At 34.3% G+C, this 17,851-nt stretch overlaps 1 protein-coding gene across 1 annotated transcript in view; it reads right to left on the bottom strand.

The window, feature by feature from the left end:
• Lis-1 (LisH and WD40 domain-containing Lis-1) overlaps nt 1-17,493 on the bottom strand; it is a 120,574-nt gene extending 103,081 nt beyond the window's left edge. Inside the window, exon 1 of the mRNA XM_089086560.1 lies at nt 17,392-17,493. The gene's annotated coding sequence lies outside the window, so the exon portion shown is untranslated. The remainder of the gene's footprint in view (nt 1-17,391) is intronic.
• Nucleotides 17,494-17,851: the final 358 nt, after the last annotated feature.

The following is a 17,851-nucleotide window of genomic DNA, read 5'->3' as shown; positions in this document are numbered from 1 at the left end:
AGCCTAGTAAACGACACAGCATTTACACTGGATTGTGAATAATGGATAATTCTTCTGGGCTTGGTATGTTTTGATGGGCGTCTTCAGCCTAAAAAACCTCTTCCTGGCTAATTTATCTATTATGGGCTTCCTCCCTGTTGTACCATAATATGTGTAGGCATGAATATATAATGAGTCGGAAGTAATAGGATTGAGATTGTCTGTGCAGGATTTTGACTCTTGTTGATAGAAGAGCATCGCCAAGTGCTGAAAACCATGTTGTGACCAACATGGGCCCAGGATTACACAAAGCCCCCATTCATGGAAGTCCAAGGGACTTCTTGCTGTCCGGTCCTAAGCCGGCTTAAGCACTTCGGTGTAGACTTAAGAAGATATGTGATCCCCATCCTTCACTGGTATCTGGGATCATTGCTTTTCCAAAGGAGAAAATAATTTCAATGATTTAAAGAACATGAAAATTGGAATGACTATCGTATGGACATTTTGACTGATGAATTCAGACGGTTCGAATTAGATTTATTAGGAGTTTCAGAAAATCATATCCCAGGGTTAGGAAGTATGAAATTATGTGATATAAAATTTGTTTATTTAGGCAGGAAGGATGAGGTACATAGACAGGGATTAGGGCTCATGATGAATAAGGAAACTGTTAAGTCTTGTTTACGCTAGGATGGTATTAATAATAGAATACTAATTCTTCATTTTATGACTAAAAAGTTCAGGGTATCAGTTATAGTAGTATATGCCCCTGTAGAACCAACTGACGGAAATACAAGTGACTAAGAGGAATTTTACTTACAGTTACAGGATCAAATAGACAGGATCCCAGGTAGAAATATGACGTTTTTACAGGGAGATTTTAACGCCCAGGTCGGTAGAAATAGGGATAGATGGTATCCTAGCCTAGGTATAATTGGTATACGAAATGAAAATAGTAGTGGCTACAGACGTTTGTAATTTCGTAATTACAACAATCTAGTTATAACCAATACAGTCTTTGGTCATAAAATGGGCCATGAGTTAACATGGTATTCACGTGATGGTAAGACAACAAACCTTATTGATTATGTTATAGTAAAACAAAGACTGGGAGGATCAGTACAAGATACTAGGGTATATAGGGGGCTGTTATTGATGTTAAAAGTAATGATCACCATCTAGTAGCGTCGAGGGTTAATTTAAAGCTGAAACATTGGAAGGGTAACTACCTGTTACCCTTCCAGTTGGTAACTACCAGTTATGATGTTGGTAGACTCCAGGATAAGAATTTGAGAGAATCTTTCCAGGAAAAGTTGAATACTAAACTTGAAAGTTTAAAATTTGATAATGTGGAAGATGGTTGGATTAATTTTAGAAAAATAATTTGTGAAGTTGCTGAATGTGTCTTAGGGAAGAAAGCTAGAACTGCAGCTAAGAATATTAATGAAAAAGCTTTATGTTTGATAGAAAGGAATAAGGACTTGTACAAGAATTACCTTAGTGATAGATCATGACAACAAAACGGATGTAAAGAAAGTGAAGAAAGCATTAAAATATGAACTAAGGAGGAGTGAAGTGGAGGCCATGAATAAAATTGCCGAGGATCTGGAGGATGCAGCAAGACAGCATAATAATAAAATGTTGTTCTGGCAAGTTAAAAAATTGAGAGGGAAGATAGGAATGGGGCCGCAATTAGCAATAAGGAAAAAAATAAAGAGAGATGGGTCAAAGATTTTGAGAGTTTGCTTAACCAAGAGAGTTGAAGGAAGAGATATAGAGGAAAATGAAATTTTTTTTTGATACTTTGGATATGAAGGAAGCTTTTTATGTGGGGATGAATTAGCAACAATACTAAAAGGACTGAAAAATAATAAGGCTCCAGATGCTGATAGGGTGGTAAATGAGTTTCTTAAATATGGTGGCTCTGAGGTTAGATATAAGTTATCTGAAGATTATGAATATGATTCTTGAAAAAGGGGAAGTACCTAAAGATTTTAGGAAAACTTTAATTAAGCCACTTTATAAGAAAGGTAATAAAAGTGAGTGAGGTAATTATCGAGGCATTAGTCTGGTCTCTGTAGGTAATAAATTACTTAGTAATATGATACTTTTTAGACTGAGAGATGCAGTAGACAAAGTTTAAGAGAAGAGCAATGCGGTTTTAGAAAAGATAGAGAAAATGAATGTGCATTGTCAGTTTAGCATACATATACTGATATTTAGAAATCAAAATGTTAATATTATTTGATTTATTAAAGATATAAAGGTTAAAACCATATATATTTTTTCAGTAAAGTGAAAATTATGTGCTGGCCTTGGGAAGGCATAGGAGTTTTGATTCCAACTTATGTTAATATCTGCTTGTTTTGAGTTTGGCTCAGTAATTTATTTTAATTTCAGTTTGTTTTGGGTTTCATTTATTTATCGATGCTGATTTGTGGTAGTTTACGCTTAGTAGGTTATTTGATTTTAATTTTGCTCGTTTTTTGTTTAATGGAGTTCTTTACTTTTCTTTGAAAAACATATTTTGTGGAAAAGGTTTGATTAATTAATCTATACACATTGACAACGTGCTTCTAATCTTGGACATGATGTATATATGTTTAGATGGTTAGAACTAGTGTAGTCAATATTGGCAGACTATAATCTTGGAGAACATTTTTTTTTTCACCATTTAAATTTAGACAAGAGCTACCCTCAAAGCCTAACTTACTTGAATATAATTATTTTGCTTCATGACACTTGCCCTGGATTATATATGTCCAAGAATGAGTCTCCCTGTGATTTAAACAGCTTTTTATCAAACTTTAAAACCCTGTGTCTGAGATAAGACTGTGTTTTCTAAGGTTATGCTTAAGCTTTAAATATGTGTCAAAGATCATGCTCTATGATTGATTTTCATTATTTTGAAAATATTCAGTCTTGTGCATGGATAAAATATTTAAGCTAGTTACTTTCTTATTCAGAAAATCAAGACCAATCCAAAGGTGAAGCAGTCCAATTTCTAGGTAGTATAATAGAGATTTTAGAGCAATCTAAATATTGGAGATGGGATTAGCTGTCTTTTAAAATTTTTCAATTCACTGACAATTGAGATAAGCTAGCTAAGAAATAAACATATCTAGTGAATTCGTATGCAAATTTACCCTCACCTCTCCTAATGTTCTACTAGACTATTTAAACTTCAAAACATAACTTTGTGCAGATAGCTAAGAAATAAACTTATCTCTAAATCAGAATTTCATCCTGAATCTAAAGATGACATTTGTTTCCATTGCAAATTCAATTTTAAGGTCTTTACAGATCATTGAAGATGACACCTTTTTTATTTTAGATATGGCTTATACACTTGTGTTAGCATCAATATTGTTAGAACTGGCTCATCTGTAAACTGAATCAATGGTGAAAAAATTGAGAACCACTAAATGCATGGGAAATATATAGTGTGGGCTCTGTATTCAGGTAAGATTAGAAAAAAATTGTGAGTAAAATAAATGTCATATTTAGATTCAGGATGAATTCCTGATTCTAGAGATAAGTTAGCTTTCTTACTATCTGAATATTCTGTTAGTGTAAAGATTTACATATAATTCTGAGTCTAAAGGTACCCTATGTCTGCAACTGAACCCCTGTAACTGAACCACCGTGCAACTGAACCACTGTACAACTGAACCACCATGCAACTGAACCCTTGTGCTACCAAACCCTCATGCAACTGAGCCCCCTTTAACTGAGCCTGGTTAAATATAATGGCAGGGCAGGCAAAATGTAACCTAAGCTAACTAAAATACCAACTCTATATATTAAATATTTAACTAAAACAAAACTAAAATGTAGTTTTGGTATATTTTTTGTTATTCATATTATTGACTTACAAATAAAGTAAACATACCACTCAATGCCTTTTTTATGCTCTTTCTAAATATAGTAATCATTTTTGTTGGAAATGAATTTTACTCCCCCACCCCTATGTATACCAATTCAGGATATATATTTGCATATTAGGGGGTGGGGGAAAAGTTTAAACTTACCTCTCATTTACATCAAAACTAAAATGTACCCCCCCCCTAATGCGCAAACATATATCCTGAATTGGCATATGTAGGGGTGGCGGTAAATTCATTTCCAAAAAAATGATTATTATATTTGGAAAGAGCATAAAAAAAGGAATTGAGTGGTATATTTACTTAAGTCAATAATATGAATAACGAAAAATTTACCATAGTTTTTTTTTCTTGAGCCCAAGTTAATTGTCTCCAAATAAAGACTGGTTGCTGTCTGATCTTGCAGATCCAAATTCTTAGTGTTTTCTGAATAATAGACAAGAACCTTGTTTGGTCCTAGATGGTTGGCAAACAAGGACAATCTTTGGCAATCCTTCAACTGCAATATGTTTCCTAGCCCTCGCATACTTTCTATCATTATAGCCCTAGAAAGTGGGATTGAACCACATTTTTGTTTAGCTCTAGAACAGCCCTACAACTTTTAACTTTATATCAAATTAGCTCCTTTAGAAGTTTCAAGGATATTTCTAGCTATTAATAAAAAAAAAACTTTCCAAAAAATAAGTCTTTCAAAGGAAAGTAAAGGCCATTTTAAACTCAAGCTCAGCAGATACAAATACCTGTTAAAATTCAAACTCACAATGACCAGAAATTACTATTAAAGAATAAATAGAACCCAAAACTAACAGAAATTAAATAAACAATCATAGCAAAAACATACAAAAAGTAATAATACAAATTAATAAATAGATCATAAAGCGAGTAATGCTTAGATTGAATATGAAAATCAAATTTCAAACGAAAAAAAAAATTTCCTATTGAAGTTCAAATGAAACTTAAAACGAACAGAAATTAAATAAACAATTAATACAAACAAACATACAATAGATATTAAAGTAAATTAATAAATGAATCTTAAAACGAATGAAAATTAAATTGAATATGCAAATCAAACTTCAAACAAACAAAAATCACTACAAACAAGAGTTTGGGTATCACCTCTTTCTCTCACTGTAAAAGTCTAAAACCTATTGTGTCATTGGCGCCTTACTGAAAAGCAATTTAATGACAAATATTTTCTTTTGTACTTAATATTGAAAATAAACAATAAAATTATAGCAACATTTTGAACTGATGAGCTTTCAGCAATTAATATCATGATACATCAAATACTCAATTTAATTTATTAGATCTTTTTAAGTTGCTCAAGACGAATATAATTTCACCACAATTAAGTGTTTGGATACTGCTTTCTTCCTTAACTGTAAATAAAAACCAAAAGCCCACTGCATCATTGGTGCATAACTGAAAACGAATTATATTACAAATATTTTCTTTTTCAGTTCTTATAGCACTGAAAATAAAAATAAAATTACAGTGAAATAAATTATTGAACTGATGGATCTTTCAAGAATTAATATCATTATACATCAAATATTCGATTTTGCGTTGTTTGTACTTTCCAAGACTTTTCAAGACACATATAGTTTTCAGTATAGCACCAATGACATGGAAGGTCCTAGACTTTTACAGTGAGAGAAGGAGGTGATACCCAATTTCATGTTTGTAGTGATTTTTGTTCATTTCAAGCTTGATTTTCATATTCAAATTATGTTTCACTTGTTTTCAGATTTATTTATTAATTTACATTAATATCTATTGTATGTTTGTTTGCATTGATTGTTTATTTAATTTCTGTTCATTTTAAGTTTCATTTATACTTGAATGGCAAAATTTTTTTTTTCATTTTAAGCTTGATTTTTATATTAAATCAAAGCATTACTTGCTTTAATAATCTTCATTTATATTATTACTTGTTGTATGTTTTTGGCTATGATTGTTTATTTACTTTCTGTTTGTTTTGGGTTTCATTTATTCTTTAATAGCATTATCTGGTCGTTTTGAGTTTGAATTTTAACAGGTATTTGTATCTGCTGAGCTCAAGTTTAAAATGGTCTTTACTGGGGTAGTTGCCCAGTAATATTAGTTGTACATAGCCTTCTGGCTAATTCGAAGTCCCCCACCCACAACTTATCCTGAAAGGTCTAACTTATTAATGGAAGCTGTTCTTGAGATATTGCTGTGTGACCTTTTTGAGAATGTGCATAATCATAGCAATTTGATCCAGTTCAATAACTACCAAAATTTTCCTTGACAGCTTCACCTAAATACCCTTAGCTTGCACATTAGCAGTAGTAGAATTAGTAGCAGTATGCACACAGCACCTTTTATTTTCTTCAACACACCAAACTGTAATTAGGATATTGCTGATGTGCCCTTTGGCAACCTATATACAGATAGCGTGATGTGATTCAGTTCACCTTCCACCCTCAATATTCCCTGAAAATTCCACCTTCACACTGTTCATCACTGTTAGGTACAGCTGTAATGGTAGTCCCGGCATTAGTGTTAGTACTAGTATTAATAGTAATAGGACTAGTGCAAGTAGTAGCAGTAGTATTAACATATTACCTTTTGGTCAGCTGAAGATTCCTCTCATCAAGTTCTAGAAGTTTCAACTTAACACAATTAGCTGCAGCTATCCCATTGCTGATATATCCTTTTGATAACCTATATGTTCATGTGTTGCTTAATTTTCATCTTAATACCTTTAGCTTACAAGTAGTTGCAATAGAAGTAGCAGTCAAACTAGTAGTAGTAGTTGTTGTTGTAGCAGCAGTAGTAGTAAATGTAATTAAAATAATAATAACATTAGCAGTAGCGTGCACAGGGCTGGATTTAAAGCTTTGATGCTTAAGAACAAAACGCTTTTGCAAGATTTTCGGGGTTATTCCCGAAAATTCGGGGCTCAAGGAAGCAATTAACAGAACATAACTGTTGAGCGAAAAGTAATGAAAGAGAGGGGTGATACCAAACTCTCAGCTACCATTCTTTAGAGACATCTGACAGTTTATAAGTGACCATGGAACTCCTGTGTTGTTTTAAAGTCACTTTTCTGTGAATAGCAGCATGGTGGCAGAGTGCATCTGGTTACAATAAATCACATCAGTCTAGTTTTTGTTAGAAAAAATTACTCAGTGATAATTTATTGCTCCCCTGGCATTATGCACCCCTAGGTCTGGGCCTAAGGACATAGTGGTAAATCCAGGCCTGACCATGTACATATTTCCTTTTGTTGAATTGACTTTTCCTTTAAGCACTCTCTGAAAGTTCTAACTTAATACACAAATCCCTTATTGAGATACTCCATTTTGAAAATCTGCATGCACATAGTGTCTTTTGATTTAGTTCAAGTTCCACCCCAAATACCCTATTCTGTAAAATTTGCAACCTGATATGCATAGCCTTAATAGTGCTAGTTTCATAGTAGGAGCAGTAGTAGTAATAATAGTGTTGAATTGGTAGTAGTAGCAACAGTAGTAGTAGTAGTATTAATAGCAGAAGTAGGAGGTAGATGCAAAAAAAAAAAAAAAATGCTGATACACCTGTATCAGCAATCTGTATATCATTGCAAGTTACCAATTGTTAACATTTAAGGTCTTTATAAAAGGGATGGTCATAAAAACTTTGAAGAAGGCTCATTCAATTGGAAATTGAAAGTTCAAGTTCAATTTTGAAGAATCAAAGGTAATAAGAGGACGATCAGCCTTTCCCTTTTAACTGACATTCCCCTTCCCCAATACAACCAATAAAAATAAAAATAAACATTTTATTCAAAAAAGTCTGAAGGTAAAATAACCATGTCTTTGGGGTTAACAACCTCACCAGCAGCATCCAGGGCAAGGGCTGTTAGTTAAGCTAGTTGCTCATTGCTAGCACATAAGGTTTTTGTAGAAAAAATGTTGCCTGAACTTTGGGGGGGGGGTCATTTAATTGGAAATCAAAATTTTTACTGCACTTTTTCAGAGTTTAATGATCAGACGGCTTCCACCCCACCCTATTTTTTCCTCAAATACATCTGACCTAAATTTTGAGAAAGTCATATTATTCAAAACAGTTCAAAGGTTAAATACCTATGCCATAGTTAAAAAACTATGGTTCATAGCCCTCACCCTCTGGTGCAAGGGCTGTAAGTTATTCAAGTTGCCTATTGTTAACATATAATTTTTTATCAAGAAAAGATGGCATGGTTGATCCCATAAATAAAAAAAAGCATGCAGCACTAGGGTCAAACCTTAGGGAAATGTCAAGAAGGATACCAAACACAATCAAAAAGCATTTATTCAATTATTGGTTGTGAAAATGAAATACCAGGAACACTTACAATGGCTGATGGTATCAGCTGTCACATTGTTTGGAAAATATATAGGAGCACCTTCAACTAAATCAAGAGGTACAATGTGCATCCAGTTTTAAAAGACATTGTATCTGCAATATGTCAAGAACAGCTAAGGGTATAAACCTGAAGATATGAAGTTAAAACTTTCAGGGCAAGTTTAAGGAATGTTCAAAAAAGGCTGTTGTGCAACCAGTCCCCCTCCCACGTCCTTTTTCGTTGCAATCTCCACAAGGACATCTCATCAAAATTCGTTATCTAGATTCACAAAGGTCAAATAGTTTCAACACATATGTTTATTACTTGACATCCAAAAGGTCTGATTCATCTGAAAAACCAAGTAATAAATATGCTTTAATGGTTTGTGACATTGGATCTTCTTTTTCTCTGGCAAAAGTAAAACAAAACTCTTTCGTGAATACTTTTGATGGGCGTTTATATCATGAATTTAAAAAAAAAACAATTTCAACAAGGTTGAACATAGAAAAATTCTAACTTGTGTTTTACCCAATGATACTGCCTAATATTCTTAGAGAACTGAAAATCTGAGTTCAGATGTTCAGTTGCATGATGGTTCAGTTGCACAGTGGTTCAGTTGCATGGTGGTGCAGTTGCATTGTGGTTCAGTTGCCTGGTTGTTCAGTTACATGGGGGTTCAATTAAATGGGGTCAAGCTATACTGGGGTTTAGTTAAATGGGGCTCAGTTGCCTGGTGGTTCAGTTGCACAGGGGTTTGGTTATATGGGGTGTTCAGTTACATGATGGTTCTGTTACAGGGGTTCAGTTACATGGTGTTATTGAGTCAAAATTTACCAGGTTTCACCTTTGTCCTTACATCAGTAACATAATCTTGTGTATATTTAATGGGATTACTAACAACATTGGATTTGCTAGTATGAGCTAAGCAAGGGCCTGAGCTATCAGACCACATAAAAATTGTGCTAAATTTGTATGCTTCTATGGTTAATTGCACATTGAGCCCTTAAAGAGGCCCCAAAGATATTTTACATGAATAATGAAAGAACATAAAAAAAGCATTAAATGATGTTTTCACTTTCATCCTAGCTAAATTATATGGCCCACTGCAAATTTACCCACCCCACCCCCTAATGTCCAAATATATTTCCTGAATGGGAATAAAATTTATTGATATTTTTATTGACAGCATTTGAAAACTTGAAACAGTAGAAAACATTGCATAATGGTTCAGTTGCATGGGGGTTCAGTTACCCAGGGATTTAGTTACATGAGGGTTTAGTTAAATGGGGTTCAGTTGCATGGTGGTTCAGCTACATGGTGATTCAGTTGCTTGGGGTTCAGTTACAAAGTGGTTCAGTTACATGCACACCCTGTTTCTTAGCTAAACCTATCTTAATTGCCTGTCAGTCAAAATTTGCCAGATTTTACCTTTGTCCTTATATCAGTAACACAATCTTGTGTATATTTAACGGGACTTCTAACAACATTGGATTTGCTAGTATTAGCTAAGCATGGGCCTGGGCTATCGCAGCACATTAGGGTCTTTCACAATCCAATAATTTCTTCTAGGGCTAATTGCATCTTGAGCCCTTAAAGAGGCCCCAAAGGTATTTTACATGAATAATGAAAGAACATAAAAAAATCATCAAATGATGTTTTCACTTTCATCCTAGCTAAATTATATGGCCCACTGAAAATTCACCCACCCTATCCCCTAATGTCCAAATATATCTCCTGAATTGGAATATTACCCTGAATTGTTGATGGAAAAGTTTCAAACTGGAAAATTCAGTGATGTTTTTATTGACAACATTTGAAAACTTGAAACACTGGGAAACATGCATGGTGGTTCAGTTGGACAGTGGTTCAGTTGCACAGGATTCAGTTACACTGGGGTTTAGTTACACAGGGGTTCAGTTGCTTGGGGTTCAGTTACACACACCCTGTTCCTCAGCTAGCCCTATCTCAATTGTCAGAGTGAGTCAAAATTTACCAGGTTTTACCTTTGTCCTTATTTTAGTAACACAATCTTCTGTGTATTTTTTTTGGGACTTCTAACAACATTGGATTTGCTAGTATGAGCTAAGCATGAGCCTGGGCTATCAGAGCACATAAAATTGTGGTAAATTTGTAGGCTCTTTCATAATTTAATGATTGCTTCTAGAACTAATTGCATATTCAGCCCTTAAAGAGGCCCCAAAGGTATTTTATGTGAATAATGATAGAAAAAAAAGCATTAAATGATGTTTCCACTTTATCCTAGCTAAAATACATGGCCCACTGCAAATTTACCCACCCCACCCCCTAATGTCCAAATATATATCCTGAATTGGAATATTATTGTGAATTGTTGATGAAAATCTTTCAAACTGGAAAATTCAGTGATATATTTATTGACAACATTTGAAAACTTGAAATGGGGATTTAGTTAGATTGGGTTCAGTTGCATGGTGGTTCAGTTACACACAAACCATGTTTCTCAGCTAGGCCTATCTTAATTGTCAGTAAGTCAAAATTTACCAGATTTTACCTTGATCCTTATATCAGTAACACTATCTTGTGTATATTTAATGGGACTTCTAACAACATTGGATTTGCTAGTATGAGCTAAGTGTAGGCCTAGGCTATCAGAGCACATAAAAATTGTGATAAATTTGATGGTTCTTTCATAGTTCAATATTTTCTTCTAGGGCTAGTTGCATATTCAGTCCTTAAAGAGGCCCCAAAGGTATTTTACATGAATAATGAAAGAACATAAACATAAAGCATCAAGTGATGTTTTTACTTTCATCCTAGCTAGATTATATGGTCCACTGCAAATTTACCCACCCCACCCCCTAATGTCCAAATATATATCCTGAATTGGAATATTACCCTAAATTGTTGATGGAAATGTTTCAAACTAGAAAATTCAGTGATAATTTTATTGACAACATTTGAAAACTTGAAACAGTAGGAAACAGCTTATATTTGAGTTGCCTAATAGGCTAAATGAGGTTTGAATAGTTATAAATAAGTATTTTTGGAATATATTACTCTTAAAAAACCTATTTATAAACTAGAGATATGTTTTAACCACTTTTCTATAGCTTAACTAGCTGGTAAAATTTTACCAAATCATATTATTGACTTATGAATAAAGTGAATCCGATCAATGCCTTTTTTATGCTCTTCACAAATATAATAATCATTTTTGTTGCAAAAAATAAGCAATAAAAATGGGTTTTAATTTTTATAGAGCAGTGAATACAATAAAATAAACACTTAATTAAACAAAAATACTCCAAATATTTTGGCCCCACATCTGGGAGCCTTTCTCAATGGAAAAAAAAAGAAATTAATGATACAAAAAATGTTCTTTTTAAAAACCTTAACTCACATCAAAATAAAAACATACTAAACACATAAAGAGAAAAAAACAAACAAAGAAAAGAAAAAATATAAATAAATGGGAAACAAAACTCACATATTAAATAAACACTTCCATTCACTGACATATAAACAAAATCAAATGTGTTTTCTATTTCTTTATATTTTTTCTTTTGTTTTTGTTTTTTTTCTATTTATGTGTTTAGTATGTTTTTATTTTGATGTAAGTCAAGGTTTTGAAAAAGAACATTTTTGTTTCATTTTTTTCTTTTTCTTTTTTTCCATTGAAAAAGGCTCCCAGATGTAGGGCCAAAATATTCAGAGTATTTTTGTTTAATTAAGTGTTTATTTTATTGTATTTACTGCTTTATAAAAATTAAAACCCATTTTCCTTACTTAATTTTTCATAAATGGAAAAGCAGTCTGGTCTAAGAAATTATTTACATTTTTGTTGGAAATGAATTTAAGCCCCACCCCTATATATACCAATTCAGGGTATATATTTGGGTAAACATTTACCAAATCATATTATTGAGTTATGAATAAAGTGAATACAAACTTTGATGCCTTTGTTTATGCTGATTATGAATATAATAATCATTTCTATTGGAAATGAATTTCAACCCCCCCCCCTATATACCAATTCAGGGTATATATTTCTACATTAAGGGGGGGCTAACCTAACCAAACTTAATAACTTTAATTCAAAATCAATGGACATGGTTGAGGCCTTCAGCCTTGACCTCAATTAAATTTGCCCTCACCCCTCTAATGTTGAAATATATACCATGAATTGGCATATTCAGGGGGGGGCTGAAATTGATTTCCAATAGAAATGATTATTATATTTGTAATCAGCATAAAAAAAGGCATTGAATGGTGTATTCACTTTATTCCTAACTCAGTAATATGATTTGGTAGATATTGACCTATATTTGCACATTAGGGAGAGTGGGGGGAAAGTTTAAACTTACCTATCATTTAGATCAGAAATAAAATTGGTAAATTTTTACCAAATCATATTATTGACTTAAAAATAAAGTGAATATACAACTTGATGCTGCTTTTTATGCTCTTTCCAAATATAATAATCATTTTTGTTGGAAATGAATTTTATTCCCACCTCTATTTATACCAGTCCAGGGTATATAGCCTATTTGTACATTAGGGGGTAAATTTTTCCATTGAATGGTATATTCACTTTAGTTGTTACTCAATAATATGATTTGGTAAAAATTTACCCATTAGGGAGGTATATAATTGGTATATATAGGGGTGGGGGCTAAAATTCATTTCCGACAAAAATGATGGTAAAATTCTACTTTAGCTACTTTTGGCTATCTTGGAAAGGGGTTAGGTTAGGAAAATGAAACTTTCAGGGATGGGTCTAAAGGCTGAAGTGTGTGCCAGGAAGGTATTTTGAAGTACAGGGGTCGGCTGCGACGAGGTGCGCGAAAAAAGTGACTTTAGTTACTTGAGGACACCAAAAAAGTGACAACTCAGAAGCCGTCAGAGCATAGACAGATAGATTACAAGGATCCCAATTACTACCGTAAAATCATCACTGGTCTATGAAAGCCCAAGAAGTTATGGACAGAAAGGCTGAAATCCTTATTTTTTTCTTAAACTGATTTTATTTACTTATACAAAACGATAAAAAAAAAAGCATCTGCCACAACTAGGTATAACCAATCACTGGATATTATGTCATCACTTCTTTGACTTTTTTGAAAGACAATCAATTAGTTCAGATTTCCTCTTCAGAACAAGTACTTCAACCGATCCAGTATTATCTGCCCTATCTCTTTCTTCAGAACGAGCTTTTAATGCTGCTTCCACCATACTTTGAGCAAGACCAGTGTTCAGGAAGTCCTTCTCGTCCACAGCTTTCTTCAACTGTTCCCCTGCCTCTCTCATAAGGGTATCACCTATTTCCTTCTTCTGCTTAACCATCTCTTTTTTTGTACCATGTCTGACTCTAGGTCCTCTATTTTATGCCCCTTCCATGCTATTTCCTGGATTTCTTGTTCAGCATCTTTCTTCTCAGCTTCAAGCTTCTCTCTTTGTGATTTTTCCTGTCTTTGCTCAAAAAGGTATAATTCATAGCTGGATCTAGCTAATCTAGCCAGATAAAGCAGCTTCTTTGTGATTAGCACACGCTCTGATCTGTTCTCATAGTTGCAGAGCAAATCCGCAACAAAAGCCTTAGCATTTAGTGCCCACTCTTCTGTACGCGCTTGAAGGCAAGTCATCAGCAGAGCTGACCAAGAAAATTCTCTCTCTACATCTGCACTTCCATGACAGAGCAACATAGCTGCCTGGACAATCCAAACTAAGGACTGATGTATGGTTTCACCAGATGGTGTCTTCAGTTCCAGGATCTTTTGCCAATAGCTGCCAATTTGATTACTCTCCGTGGGTGGCAGCATGGGATCTGACTGCAATAACAACCATTCTCCCAGGACTTGCTCGATGTCCCTCTCAAATGGAAGTTCTCTTGCAATGCAGAGGATATCACTGCAACTTGCTCTTTGGCAATCTGGACTGGGAGGGCTTAGGCAGGCAAGACTTTGGAAAAACTCGTTGTTTACAGGGCATTTTGTCAGCATGTACTGCACAGCAGCTTTGATATGCTTCCTGATTCTCAGAAGAAAAAAAATGTCCTGTCTTTCAGAATAACTTTCGAAGAATCCAGGGCAGCCAGGACCCTTTCATAATACAAGGGTTGCTGTAGGTAAACATCTGCAGTACTATCTAAGCCTTCAAAACCACCGAGGATCTGAAAATTGGCATCATCAGCTGGCACAATCTGCCCCAAAAGAACTGTGCATAACCATCTCAGCTCAAAGTGTACCACATGTATTAATGGCTCCTGTCATTGAAATACACCAGTAAAAGCAGTGAAAATTGCTGCAGAGCTTATAATGAACTCAATTTTGGCTTTCATTGTTTGCTTTTTTAGCCAACTTACAATTTTCAAATATTTTGCATTTGACATCAGGTACTTCAGACTATTTTTCTTTGGCACAAATTCTAGGAAATATTCTGTCAATGCAGGCCATTGTTCAATCAAGTGGCTTGCTGCTTCCCTTATGGTGAGCCATCTCGTGGGGATGTGCTTCACTGGTTTATGCTGATGAACTTTAACTTTCTGTTGGCACTGGCTGAAATTGTCAGAATGAGCTGGCCATCCACAGAAAAAGTGGTAAACAGCAACGATCATATCAGAGCACTCCTCCCCAAGTTCTTGTAGCCCTTTCAGGAATGCATTATGCACTGCATGAATGTTGCAGGTTCCAATATTCAATAGGCCTTTTCAATACCTTTTCTCTTTTTTTCTGAGTCTACGAATGACCACACTTTCTTATTGACAGCTGGGCCATCACTTGCAAGCATCAGCAATCTCTCAAATGAAAGTCCTTCATCTTCAATACTCTGCAAGATTTTCTTACTCAGATCTTCACTGGTTGCATGTCCCATATAATATGTCCGAAGATGCCAAGTAACCACTTGTTTCCGCTCTTTTGACCAGTATTGAACTCTTATTTGGAGCTCCTTTACCCCACCATTGTTCGTTGTTTCATCATATTCCAGCACAAAGTCAGATTTCTGGATGTCTTTGATTATAATTTCTCGAAAGTACGAGAAATAGCCTCCGTCAACAAGTATGTCATTTTTTTGGCATTTAACAAGAAGCCTTCTGGTACAGCATCAGGGAACATTGTTCAGAACACATTGGCACAGCAAAAGAACTAGCAATAGTCTTTAAAACCCAAACTATCTCCGCCCTTGATGCTGCATCTCCCTTGCAGAGCATTTCCACATTCTTTTGTGGTATGCTATTGCCACTCTGTGAGTTTGGGTGGTTTCTGGTTGGAGCTGATGCAGCGAGTCTCCACTGATGCTGGTTTAACATGACAGAAGCATTCTTTTCGTGATCTTCTGTGGCTGCATGTTAAAGAAGGGCCTGGAACCCTTTCTGGCAGCTGAGTGTCTTTTTACAAACTTTATAATAGAACAAGCTGTCATTGTCACTCCCTTTTGTGCACCACTCTTTCACTTTATGCCCAGCGCCGTCTTCCCTACTGAGCAAGCTCTCCAGAAATTTTGTCTTGCCCATTATTTACAGCAACCTGAAATAAGAATGGGTTTTAGGACGGAATTTGAAAACACATAAAGCTAATACAAATACAAAATCAATGAAAACACAAATTTAATCTTACATTTTGACATCCTCAGACCTGTGGGCATGCATGCCTTTTGCAGGAAACGGTCTAAAATCAAAGAAACTGGCTAACACTGAAAATATACAGAAGGAATCTTGGCCTAACTGTCCATTTGCTAAGCAACAAGGTAAGAATGAATGCTAAGTGAACCAACGGCCTGAAAAGAACCATAGGCAGTTATGGTATGGTAGAACTAATTTAATCAATCATCTTATTGACAAGAGCCTAGATTTTAACACACACACACACTAACCATGTTTATCACAGCCATAGACATCATGCATGTTGAAATATAGTCCAAACTATCAAAAAAAGACTTACCTTTTTTATGAATTATGCCACAGTCGACAGTCAACTATAACATACTGTTTCAGCAAAAAAATTAGGTCCAAAACGTTGAAAAAAGTTACTTTAGTGACAAAATGACAGAAATAGTGACAGGTCCCCAAAAAAGTGACTGCAGCCAATCCCTGGAAGTACCTATCAGAAAAGTTGTCAAATTTTTAAAGGTCACCTTTGATGACCTTTAAAAATCTGTGTATCATAAAAGTGAAAGCGTACAAAATACATCTACCACAAAAAAAGAGCACAAAAAACTGTTTTCAGCTTCACAACTTTGCTCAATCCTGATTTATAAGTTTTTAAAGATATGCAAATACATTTCCTAAATTTTGAAAAAAAAAATTGATATGGTTTAAATTCTACTCAAATAACAGGAATTATATTTTCAGAACTAAAACCAGAGCAAAAGAAACTGACAACTCAAAATTAAGGTAAAATGTTGTTTTATCAAAATTGCAATAGGTACAGACCTGTTATGTGGGCAAATTTAAGGACCATCTAGAGGGAGAAGGAGTGGAGGTAGGAACTTCAAAATACATTCCCAGGACAAACTTTAGCCTATAGAGTCATCCCTGAAAGTTTTATTTTTTTAACCTAAACCCTTTCCAAGATAGCCAAAAGTAGCTACAGTAGAACTTTACCAAAATGATTATTATATTTGTAATGATTATAAAAAAGGGCATCTAGTGGTATATCCACTTTATTCATAGGCTAAGTCAATAATATGATTTGGTAAAAATTTGAAATACAATTTACCTTCACCCCCCTAAAGTGCAAATATATAGGCTACCCTGAATTGGTATAGCCTAAATAGGCTAAGTTTGGGGGTAAAATTCATTTCTGACAAAAATAGGCCTAATTATTATATTTGGCAAGAGCATAAAAAAGGCATCAAGTGGTATGTTTACTTTATTCATAAGTCAACAATATGATTTGGTAAAAATTTACCAACTAGCCTAGTGTTGATAGCCTAGCTTTTTTGTGTGGTTACAAAACTGAAATATCTTTGGGGCCCCTTTAAGGGTGCAAGATGCAACTAGCCCCAGAAGCAATTATTCAATTATAAAAGAACATAGAAAACTCCATTAAATGATGTTTTCACTTCCATCTTAGCTAAATTAGCCCTATAAGGGCCACTGCAAATTTACCAAAATTGCTGGCCAATTAGCTAGTCTTAGATAAAGGATACTGTCCAAGTTAGGGATTTTTATGAATATTTCCCTTTAGTCTATAAATAGGCCCCATGTCAATATACCTTTACTTTCACAAAGTTAAGAGTTGTAACAACAGCTCTGGATTAGATGTATTAAGGGAGGCTATATTTTTCTAGTTTGAATTCTGGTAATCCACGCATCCGTTTTCGTGGACTCAAAATGATATTCATACCATCTATAATCAAATTATAAGGTGCGTTTATTATGAAGGTATGGCTGCCGCACTTTAGTAAAAATTTTACTAAAAAAACGGACCCAAGTTAGTAAATTTAGTAAACCGAGATCAAATTTAGTGAATTTTAGATTTTTTTTAATTTCGTAGGTTTCTTAGTATATTTGTTAGGTTTTTTCAGTAAATTTACCAAATATAAAAAAATATGTTAAATTATTTTTGTACCAAGTTTCATTCTATTGAACAAAATTTGAACATTTTTCTCTATCTGAATTGATATTTTTTATTCTATGGCTTCAGTTTCAGTCCTTCTCCACATCTTCATTACC

This window comes from Artemia sp. Qi Xiang Cuo, chromosome 3 (genome assembly GCF_049724085.1).
Source record: "Artemia sp. Qi Xiang Cuo chromosome 3, ASM4972408v1, whole genome shotgun sequence".
NCBI classification, from domain to species: domain Eukaryota; kingdom Metazoa; phylum Arthropoda; class Branchiopoda; order Anostraca; family Artemiidae; genus Artemia; species Artemia sp. Qi Xiang Cuo.
Note: the sequence above shows the minus strand (reverse complement) of the source record. Positions and strands in the feature narration are given on the sequence as shown.